The sequence below is a fragment of the Pelodiscus sinensis genome, chromosome 2 (genome assembly GCF_052426305.1).
Source record: "Pelodiscus sinensis isolate ZL-2025 chromosome 2, ASM5242630v1, whole genome shotgun sequence".
Classification (NCBI taxonomy): Eukaryota; Metazoa; Chordata; order Testudines; family Trionychidae; genus Pelodiscus; species Pelodiscus sinensis.
In genome coordinates, this window is record NC_143053.1 from 54,765,467 (window position 1) to 54,777,697 (window position 12,231).

At 43.2% G+C, this 12,231-nt stretch overlaps 1 protein-coding gene across 1 annotated transcript in view; it reads right to left on the reverse strand.

Annotated features, from left to right (window-relative positions):
• Positions 1 to 12,231, reverse strand: part of PI15 (peptidase inhibitor 15) — a 46,415-nt gene that overhangs the window by 17,532 nt on the left and 16,652 nt on the right. The window lies entirely within an intron of this gene.

The window sequence follows — 12,231 nt, forward strand, 5'->3', positions numbered from 1 at the left end:
GTTATATGATATGATCATGTTAATATAACATGTAAGATTAATAGCTCAACACCCAAAGAAGATTTTTATAATTAATTATGTTAAATTTGTGATACCACATTTCGTGTTCTTATAAAAAATGAAATACAGTCACAGATCTCTAGCATACAGAAGAACATGGCTACAGAAAACAAAGGGACTTGTCAGATTTATCACAGAGCCAGACCACACCACCAAGGTTTGGCACCCTAAATATGCAGCTCTGCCCATTTTGAATGGAAGGGTCCTCCCCATGGCACTAGTCTCTCCATCCACTTATTCAGGAGTCCTTGTGGCTCTCTGTTGAGTTGGGATCCATGAATGGAGAGGAAAAAAAGATTGGATAGAGTTTGGAGTCGCAATGGGGATCCTGTGCATTGTTGGGGAGCAGAGCTAAGGTGAAATACATTGTTCGGTGGAACATATTAGAAAGGATAATGCAACCTCAGGTAGTATCATTTAATCCATGAAACTCACTACACATGGTAAGTGGAATCATTGGACATTAGTCCATCTGTAACCAAGGAAAGTGCCTGATAACCAACTGGTTTCTCTGAAACCACATGATTGGGAAAGGGGCATGAGGGAAGGATCAGAGAGTCTCGGCATTTCACAGGGTATCAAATGCTGTTCTCTGTGGAATAATCAGCAAACAATTTTGTGAGAAAATCTTTGGGTGATTTCCTCCCCTTAAGTTTCCTTCCATAAGTTTTTAGTGTGAGAACAAATGATCTGGCATACTATTCTTTATTACAATTCTTTATTGGGATATTTGCATTAAAGGGAGATTTTTTTCCCCGTGGGGTTAAACAGTGTCTCCTGCTTGTATCACATTTGTTCACATAAAGCATTGAACTGTGGCATCAATATTTGCACTGCAAACAGTTATGAAGTCATAAACAAAGGAATGTATCAGTCAAGTAATATAAATAGTAGTAATTAATAGTCTTTTAGGGTGCATCTACACTGCACTGTTATTTTGGAATAACGGCAATTATTCTGAAATAATGTGAGCATCTACACAGCAATTCCGTTATTTTGAAATAACATCGAAATAATGGACAGCTTATTCCGACTTCTGTAACCCTCATTCCACAAGGAATAACTCCTCTTCCGAAATAACTATTTTGAAATAGGGCGTGTGTGGATGCTCCACTGCTGCTACTTCTAAATAGTTCCTCACTAGGGCCATTCTAAGTAATTTTTCCCCAGTGCTCTCTGGGGCTCTAAATCAAGGTAGCATGCCCACATTAGGGGAACCTGCCTCGGTCTAATTTTGAGGCTTCCCTGTAGTGTAGACGCTCTATTTCGAAATATGCTATTTTGGAACATATCTTCTAAAATAGCTTATTCCGAAATAAGCATGCAGTGCAAACTTACCCTTATAGAAAAGAACACATATTCAGGTGATGCATCTAATATTAATGTTATGAAATATGCACAAATACTAATATATTTAAACAATAAAATATGCACAAATCCTAATACTGTACCTCTGGACCCCTTGCTCCATTCATCTGAAGAAGTGGGTTGTGTCCATGAAAGCTCATGATACTATCTACATTTTTGTTAGTCTCTGATGTGCTGCAGGACCATTTGTTGTTTTTTAGGTCTTTTCAGTTAGGGTATTTCTAGACTACACGGCTCCGTTGACGGAGCCATGTAAACTAGTTTACCCAGCATAGGCAAAGAAGCAGGGATTTAAATAATCCCCGCTTCATTAAAATAAACGTGGCCGCCACGTTGTGCTGACGATCAGCTGATCCGGCACAGTGTGGCAGTCTAGACGCGGATCTGTCGGCTGGGGAAGCCTTTGCCGACTGATCCTGTAAACCTCGTTTCACGAGGCATAAGCGATCGGTCAGCAAAGGCTTCACCAGCTGACAGATCCACATCTAGACTGCCTCACTGTGCTGGATCAGCTGATCATTGGCACAGCACGGCGGCCATGTCTATTTTAATTAATCGGGGATTATTTAAATCCCCGCTTCTTTGCCTATACCAGGTAAACTAGTTTACATGGCTTTGTCGACGGAACCATATAGTCTAGACATACCCTTACAGACTAATACAGCTACCCCCCTGAGTTCTTATATTAGGCTATGTCTACATTATGGGGTTTATTCAGGATACCGGGTATCGCGGAAAAACTCCACCGCATGAGGGAACGCATCTACTCTTCCACTTTTTTGGAGGAAGAGGAGACATGCTCTTTCAGAAACCTGTCTTCCTCATTCCACGAGGAAGAAGGGCTCTTCTGAAAGAGGAGGCTTTTTCTGAAGTTTTGCTCAACATAGATGGGCCAAATTTCAGAAAAGCCTCTTCCAAAAAAAAAAAAATGGAAAAAGGTACGCAAATTGCAAAGCGCAATTTGCGTACATTTTTCTGATAAAACCTTGTAGTCTAGAGATAGCCTTAGAGAGCACTAACCCAGAGGTAACTTGTTCTTTACTCAATGGTCTGTAAGCCAAATCCAGATCTTCTGCTCAACCAGCAGTCTTCAGCTTCTGCTCTCAATGCTTCACTGTGGAGACACAAGTTTTTGGCTATCGTGTGGTCTTAACCCTGGTCATGTGTCTTTAGCCTAGCAACTCAATCACAGGACTCCGTCTCTGTTTCTCCTGGGCCCAGATACAAAGGGGAGAAGCAGCTCTCTGTTCCAGTTCCCTGTTCACAAAAAGGAGGCTGTTCTGACCCCAGAAGCTTTGTCCAGTCCCAGAGAGCATCCAGAGAGTGCATTATGGGATTTGCAATCCTGCAATGTCAGCATACAGTACCTAGAGGTCTGTCTAATCCGCATACCTGTAAAAATATTCAGAGTAGTGATGGGCAACCTAAGCTAATGAACGAGACACATGTGGACCCTCCTTTATCTCAGTGCACCACAAGATTACCATATACAAGATGTTCTCCTGGGATAGGGTCGTTTTGCTAACTGCATTTGTGCACTTCAAATTTGCCAATTGAACAGCATCAGCACTTTGATCAGATGCAAAGGGGGTACATGGCTCTTATGGTCAATGTTGTGTGTAATCACGTTCTCTTGCGTTACACACATCACTTTAGCAACACTGGTAAGAAAATAAACTATGCGGATGGAAACCAGTGGAATCTGGCAACTCTGCATGTGAGCAACAGTAAACAAAACATCTCATGGGCCACATATAAAATTCTGATGGGCTGCAGGATGCCCTCCACTGATTCAGAGGCTCCTCAGACAGGGTATACTTCATTGCTTTATATTTGTCCACTTTGAATTTAATTTGCTACTGTGTTGCACAAATATAATTTAATTTTGACTAGGTCCTTTTGAAATTGCTCAGATCCTTAGAATCATAGAATACTAGGACTGGAAGGGACCTCAAGAGGTCATCGAGTCCAGTCCCCTGCCCTCATGGCAGGACCAAATAGTGTCTAGACCATCCCCGATAGACATTTATCTAACCTACTCTTAAATATCTCCACAGATGGAGATTCCACAACCTCCCTGGGCAATTTATTCCACTGTTTGACTACCCTGACAATTAAGAACTTTTTCTTAATGTCCAACCTAAACCCCCCCCCCTTGCTGCAGTTTAAGACCATTGCTTCTTGTTCTATCCCCAGAGGCCAAGATGAACAAGTTTTCTCCTTCCTCCTTATGACACCCTTTTAGATATCTGAAAACTGCTGTCATGTCCCCCCTCAATCTTCTCTTTTCTAAACTAAACAAACCCAGTTCCTTCAGCCTTCCTTCATAGGTCATGTTCTCTAGACCTTTAATCATTCTTGTTGCTCTTCTCTGGACCCTCTCCAATTTCTCCACATCTTTCTTGAAATGTGGCGCCCAGAACTGGACACAGTACTCCAGCTGAGGCCTAACTAGCGCAGAGTAGAGCGGCAGAATGACTTCACGAGTTTTGCTTACAACACACCTGTTGATACAACCTAGAATCATATTTGCTTTTTTTGCAACAGCATCACACTGTTGACTCATATTCAACTTGTGGTCCACTATGACCCCTAGATCCCTTTCCGCCATGCTCCTTCCTAGACAGTCGCTTCCCATCTTGTATGTATGGAACTGATTGTTCCTTCCTAAGTGGAGCACTTTGCATTTCTCTTTATTAAACCTCATCCTGTTTACCTCTGACCATTTCTCTAACTTGCTAAGGTCATTTTGAATTATGTCCCTATCCTCCAAAGAAGTCGCAACCCCACCCAGTTTGGTGTCATCTGCAAACTTAATAAGCGTACTCTCTATCCCAATATCTACATCATTGATGAAGATATTGAACAGTACGGGTCCCAAAACAGACCCTTGAGGAACTCCACTTGTTATCCCTTTCCAGCAGGATTTAGAACCGTTAACAACAACTCTCTGACTACGGTTATTCAGCCAATTATGCACCCACCTTATCGTGGCCCTATCTAAGTTATATTTGCCTAGTTTATCAATAAGAATATCATGCGAGACCATATCAAATGCCTTACTAAAGTCTAGGTATATGACATCCACCGCTTCTCCCTTATCCACAAGGCTCGTTATCTTATCAAAGAAAGCTATCAGATTAGTTTGGCATGACTTGTTCTTCACAAACCCATGCTGGCTATTCCCTATCACTTTATTACCTTCCAAGTGTTTGCATAGGATTTCCTTAATTACCTGCTCCATTATCTTCCCTGGGACAGACGTTAAACTGACCGGTTTATGACTTTTAGCTTCTTGACACAACCAGTTTTATCCCATGATAAGACTTTATTTTCTTCTGGTGGTTACCACTGTTCCTCAAGATACTCTTGCAAGGTTCTTAATCAAAATCACTTTATATTTAAATATTAATTTCATTTAGAATTTCAATCTCCTGCATCTCATATTTGATTACACTGAAAGAGGGTACCTTTGAGTCACTCTATAACCCTAACTTCAATGATTTTTCTCAACTGTTTTTTCTCACTGATCTGTAATTCCGAGAATCACTTGCTGCTTGTTAGCCCATTGTCAAGATATGGGTATTATAGGCCAAATTGTTCATCTTACATCATATGTGACAAAGTGTATGTATGCTCTGTTCTCAAGCCTCACTGCATGGTTTTGATTTGCTTTTGTTTTCAAAGATACATTTTTGGCCTGGATAATCTATTTATCCAGACTATTTGTTTTTTCTTGCATTTCTACTGGCTGCTCATTAAAGCTAATCTGGACCAAAAGCCTGAATAGGAATACCATGAATTTTGAGGTATTCTGAACTTGCATCTAAGTTTATAGCTATGCTTTGTTACTTAGGAACAACTTTATTGTTTAAATATACAGTAAAACTCCGATGGTCTGGCATCTGATGGTCCAGCACTCCTGATGGTCCGGCACCATCAGGAACCCGGAAATACTCCAGGCAGCCAGACCATTGGAGCTGCTCTGCCCCCAGCTTCCCCGATTTAGCCACTGCTAAAACTGACCAGCAGCTGAATCAGGGAAGCCGGGGGCAGAGCAGCTGGAGTGCTGCCGGGTAGGTCCCGTAGCGCTGCCCCTCAGGGCTGCGGGACCAACCCGGCAGCACCCTAGCTTTCCCCGATTCAGCCGCTGCTGAAACTGACCAGCGGCTGACTCCAGGAAGCCCGAGCAGAGCTGCCCTGCCCCGGCTTCCTGGAATCAGCCGCTGATCAGTTTCAGCAGCAGCTGACTTGGGTACACCTGTGACAGAGCAGCTGGGGTGCTGCCGGGTTGCTCCCTGCAGTGCCAAGGTGCGGCGCTGCGGGGACCAACCCGGCAGCGCCCCAGCGCTCTGTCCCAGGAGTCCGGATTCAGGCATCCGGATTCAGCCGGATTCGGATGCATCCCCCACCCACCCCAGACCCCTCAAAGCCCCCCCTTCCGATAGTCCTGCATATCTGATAATCCGGCACCTCCTGGGTCCTAAAGGTGCCGGATTATCGGAAGTTTACTGTAAAAGTAAATAGAATTTTTTGTTCGTCTCTAAGGGTACATCTAGATTGCAAGCTTCTTTCAAAAGAAGCTTTTTCAGAAGAGATCTTCCAAAAAAACTTCTTTTAAAAGAGAGCATCCACACAGCAAAAGCGCATTGAAAAAGCAATTTCCTTTTTCGAAAGATAGCATCCACACTGAATGGATGCTATCTCATATTTAAGCTGTGAATACTATGGATGGAGTGGCCATCAGGGCACTTGTGCTTTTTCCTGGAGGCCTCTTCTTTTGAAAAAAACTCCCTCTTCCACGTCCACACATGCAGGGCCGGTTTTAGGAAGTGTGGGGCCCGATTTGTGGGGGTGGAGCCGCACATGCATCACGTGCCTCGGGCAGCACCACGCATGCATCATGCGCCCGGGGCCCGGGGCACCATGCATGTGCCGCACGCCCGGGGTGGGAGCCGCGCATGTGCCGCGCGCCCGGGAGTGGGGCCCTCTTAGGCGTGTATGATGCTGTATGATTAAAAATGACCATTTGTATCATTACTGCTACCATTCACCAACAAGGGGAGACAGCCATGTGCCACCCGCTCTCCTCAGAGCACAGGGAGGGAGGAGAGCACACAGCCCCAGCCTCCCTGGCCCTGGAGCATTGGGAGGGTGGGCAACATGTGGCCCAAGCCTCCCTGACCCTGGAGCACAGGAAGGGCACATGGCCCTAACCTCGCTGGCCCTGGAGCATGGGGAGGGAAGAGGGCATGAGGCTCCAGCCTCCCTGCCCTGGAACACTGGGAGGGTGGAGGCAACACTCCACTCCCAGAACACCTACAGCAGGCCTTCTGGGGGCAGAGTGTGGGCAAGGCTAGGCTGGCGGCTTGGGAAGACAAAGCCTTCCCCCACCTAGCATACCGGTCACCCATGCTACCACTATTATACAATTGTAACAACTCTTATGCAAGAAATATCGTGCCAAGTGTCAATGGAAAAGTTACAGTCTATCAAATATGATTACCCTGATTAAATCCATGTGTCATTTCTGTATTTAAAGTTCTACATATTGACTATGTATTTGTATCCCAAATATGTTTGTAATGGGGTGACACTTCTCAAATTGATTTACATCAAGGCTAGATGGCTATGAGAGAATGGCCTAATAAGAATAGTTCACTCTAACAATGGGCTATAGAAAAAAAAACCCTTCATTTTGTCCATATAGCTCTCCTTGAGGATACCTTATGCATTGAGGGCCCAATGGTCAACCCTGTGAGTCACCAAGCCACATAAGGACATGTGATATGCTCATGTGACCTTGAGCTCCAGCTTGGGCCAGCAACTTTCCACAAACAGAGGCTGCAAGTAAATTTCCATGTACATGGCAGAGGATACAAAAAGGTAACAGAGACTTCTTTCTTACTTACTTACTTAGGGTATGTCTACACTACCCTCCTAGTTCGAACTAGGAGGGTAATGTAGGCATACCACACTTGCAAATGAAGCCCGGGAAATTCAAATCCCGGGCTTCATTTGCAAGTGCGGTATGCCTACATTACCCTGTAGACATACCCTCACTTACAAGGAAGCTCCAAATAAAGACTGATGACTGCCAATCTTTTTTGGTGATTCCAGAGAGACTATCGCAAACTAGCAGTTTATTGCATCAATGCTACAAACCCGGTACAAGGACTTTGCAATTATTTGTATGTATATGATTTATTAACTATTTTGAACTCACCTGTCCTTTATTATTAAAACTTTCAATTTTAGTTGCTGAAAGATTGGCATCAGCATGATTACTGGATAAGGTCTGAGTTATATATTGACCTGGCTAAGTCACTGATCCCTTGAGATTGGAAGGATCCAGGTCTACTGACATTTGTTTTCAGTAATAACTTGCCTTAAAGTTCAAGTATCTGGGTAGTGAACCAAAGGCTGGAATGCCTAAGGATGGTATGATTTTGGCTTCTTGTTAACTAATATGATGATACAGAAGCTCACTTATGTGAAGTGAAGTCTAATGGTGGAATAATCATCAGTTTGGGGTGAGTCTGTCCTATTTGTTAGCAGTCTCAGAGGGGTAACTGTGTTAGTCTGTAACTTTAAAAACAACTTTTAAAAACAATGAGTTGTCCCATGGTACCTTAGAGACTAGCAAAAATATATATAGTATCATGAGCTATCATAGGCAAAACCCACTGCATCAGATGAGATGATCTTGATTGGGGAAAAAAAGGGGGGGGGCACCAGAATAAGAAAGGAGAGGGCAAAAATACCTATCAGTTGTAGTCCTAGTGCTAATGAGGCTAATTTAGTGGCCTGGAAGTGTCCCATACTTAGCTTTTGATGTCAATAGGGTGTTGAATGTAAGGAAAGCTGTCAATTGGGATTACAACTAACAGGGAATTTCCCCCACCCCCTTCTTCTGAGGGTCTCCCTTTTTTTTTTCTCTTTGTTAGTCTCAAAGGTGCCACATGACTACTTTTGTTTTTAAAAGCTATTTCTTAGCAATCTGTCCTAAATTTCTTATTCTCAGTTGTGACCCACTGAGGCACGTGACATGATCTCAATAGATTTCTATCTACTACTAGACTTCAAAAAAGGATTATATATGAGTGTCATCAAATGACAGCAAACTGGCAAAGGATAATAATAAATTACAATGCTTCTTCCACTTGGGGATGGACAAATGTATCCAGTGAAGTACTGCAGTGATAGTTTCTTAGACTAGTTTTACTGAGAATGTGACTTGGAATACAGAACACAGTGTGGAGTTGCAGTTGACACTAAATGGGGAGATGTTGCAAACACGAATTAAGTAAAAAAATAAATAAATTTATCAAGGGTTTTGGAAAGGTTAAAAATATAGACAAGAAATCCTAAGATTATATTCTCCACAGACAAATACATCTGATAAAATGTAATCCAAAACATATTTATTCAAATAACCAAGATACTTGGAAAGTAGAAAGAAAGAGACCAAAGGCTGATTGTATTCAGTAAACTTGGGGCCTGTCTCTGGAATCCATCCATATACATAACCCCTGCGGACTTCAATGAGCATTCCGCATAGACAGGATCACCGTCTAACTTTCTGTCTAGATGGCAAAAGAGAAATGTGTATACAGTTTCAGGCTGTGGATGCAGAAATCTTTTATGCAGGGAAGCAGCAAGGCCTCCTTTGTATTGCATTGATGAGATCACCCCTAAAGTACTATGTTTCTTTTGATTAATTGCTTAATCATTATTAGTTTTCAGTCAACAGCAGAAGTTGTTAGTTGAAGGTGATAGAAATGTAGCCGTGTTAGTCTGGTGTAGCTGAAACAAAATACAGGACTATGTAGATTACATTTTAAAGTGCTACATAGTCCTGTATTTTATAAACTAAGATATAATTCTTGCCTCAAAGAGCTCGCAATCTGAAACAAACAAACAAACCAAAGGTAGGGGAAAGAGCACCCGCACTCAGTAAAGGGGGCCAGATGATGAATGGCTCAATTTAAAGAAGTATTATCAGTCATGTCCTCAGATGATGTAAATGAACATAGCTGCAATCAGGGGAGCTGACAGCCAAGGTGGTGGGGGTGGAGGGCAGCTCCATGCTCTTGGAAGGGGTAGGGCCTTGAGCAGAAGGACCAGGGCAAGAGCAGTGAGCATGGCACACATCCTCCGCCCCCTCCCTGCTGCCCTCAGTGCTGTCTGCAGTGTGGTGTGCCTTCCTATCCCCCCTCCTTCAAAGCTGCCTAGAGTGGCCATGTAGTGCTCTGGCAGCCATTTAAAGGGGGCAGGGCTCCAGGCACCACTGATGCTGCAGTAGCACCCACGGCTGGAGCCTCAGGCCCTTTAGAATTGTCAGGCCCTGGAGCAACTGCTCCCTTTGCCACTCCCTGTCAACAGGCCTGTCTGCAATGTGGTCTTGCCTGATATGTTTGCCATTTGCCATTTACTGTTGGATGGGGTCACAGTGAAAGTAATTTCCAAGGGAATTTGATTGTTGACAGCTAATGGCCTTTTGAACCAAACTAAGGTGGTTTGTGCATGATAGACATGGCACACACTGGTTGAAATTTGGGGATGAAACATTAACCTTATTGAAATCAATGGGACTTCTACTACAGCCTTTAGTGAGGCCAGAATTTCATCCTTGTTCCTGTTTTCCTGCTCTCTTCAGGCAAGAAGTACAGTACATACAATCATTCCCATTAATTACAGCAAATAGCAAAGTGTAAAAATACTGTTAATTATGAATGAACTGTAAGAAGTGAAATTAGTATTCTTTCACAAGGATTTTTCAGTATGGCTTGCTAAAGCATATGCATCCTTTGTCCACAAAGGTAGAATATACTGTCTCAAAGATTTGTTAATTTGCTGTTTGTAAATGGTAACAGTTCTTTACAATCACTCTCATTACAATGAAAACTATATTCAAACTAAAGGCTCATTTAAATGCCCTGGCTTTCGATTGCCTAACATACCAAATACACTTCTGTGCAAGTAAAGCTTTACAGAAATGAATACCAGTGATGGAATGATATTTTGGGATCACTCAGACCAGTAATGATCTTTTATCCTTTCAGACAAGTATGGATATAAACTTTGGCTATCTTAATGCTCTGCTTCTATGGCTCAGAGCCCTGATACAACTAACTACCCCATAAGCATAAGGTCTCACTCTGGCTCTGATGAGCTTAGCATGACGTCAACAGCCCTTCTGTTCCCCAGTCTCCCAAAATCCAACTACCCCAAGTTCTTAACTACCAGACACTTTGGCTACGTCTAGACTGGCATGATTTTCTGGAAATGATTTTAATGGAAAAGTTTTCCGTTAAAAGCATTTTCGGAAAAGAGTGTCTAGATTGGCACGGATGCTTTTCCGCAAAAGCACTTTTTGCGGAAAAGTGTCTGTGGCCAATCTAGACGCGCTTTTGTGCAAAAAAGCCCCGATTGCTATTTTCACAATTTTTTTTGTGCAAAACAAATCTCAGCTGTCTACACTGGCCCTTTTGCACAAACGTTTTGCACAAAAGGGACTTTTGCCCAAACGGAAGCATCATAGTATTTCCGCAAAAAGCACTGATTTCTTACAGTAGCAAGTCAATGCTTTTGCAGAAATTCAAGTGGCCAGTGTAGACAGCTAGCAAGTTTTTCCAGAAAAGCGGCTGATTTTCCAGAAAAACTGGCCAGTCTAGACACAGCCCATGGGTATGTCTTCACTCTCCATGCCAGAGATCAACATTCTGGTGTTCGATTTAGCAGGTCTGCTATAGACCTGTAAATCAAATGCTGAGGGCAGCTCTAGCTGGCATCTGTACTCCTTGCAGTTGCAAGGAGTAAGGGAAGACAAACAGGAGCATTTGCTCCTATTGGCTTCCCGAAGTAGAGATGGCACCAAACTTGGCTTAAGGTATTCTGTGTAGCTGGAGTTGTGTACCTTATGCAAGTTCCAGGTCTAGTGTAAACTGGGACCCAGGCTACGTCTAGACTACATGCCTCTGTCGCCAGAGGCATGTAGATTAGGCTACCAGGCATAGGAAAATGAAGCAGCGATTTAAATAATCACCGCTTCATTTAAATTTACATGGCTGCCGTGCTGAGCCAATCAGCTGTTTGTCGGCTCAGCGTGGTAGTCTGGACGTGCGGGTGTCGACATCAAAGGCATTTGTCGACCACCCAGGTAAACCTCATTCCAGGAGGCATACCTGGGTGGTCGACAAATGCCTTTGATGTCGACACCCGCGCGTCCAGACTACCGCGCTGAGCCGACAAACAGCTGATCGGCTCAGCGCGGCAGCCATGTAAATTTAAATGAAGCGGTGATCATTTAAATCGCCGCTTCATTTTCCTATGCCTGGTAGCCTAACCTACATGCCTCTGGTGACAGAGGCATGTAGTCTAGACGTAGCCTTAGACTTCTTCCTTCTGGTTCATCATCTGAGAAGCGTGAAACCAACCCCCAGTAATCAGTTCACTTCGGCCTACACACTCCACACAGTTTGTATATGAGAGCCCTACTAAGGTAAAAATAAACATAAAATAAATTTTCAAAGCTGTATTGTCAATGTTCATTTGTAAACTTTCCAAAAGAACAATCATAACATTTTGTTCAGAATTACAAACATTTTAGAGTTACGAACAACCTCCATTCCTGAGGTGTTTGTAACTGATGTTCCACTGTAGCTTCCATAAAGCCTAATTTGTAGCCGTTAACAGCATCCTGTCACACCAGGAAACAAATATCTTTAAGGCAAGGAAAAACAATGTATTTTCTAACTTTGCAGAGACTATCTTCAGCCAAAAGTCCTCCATAACCATTGC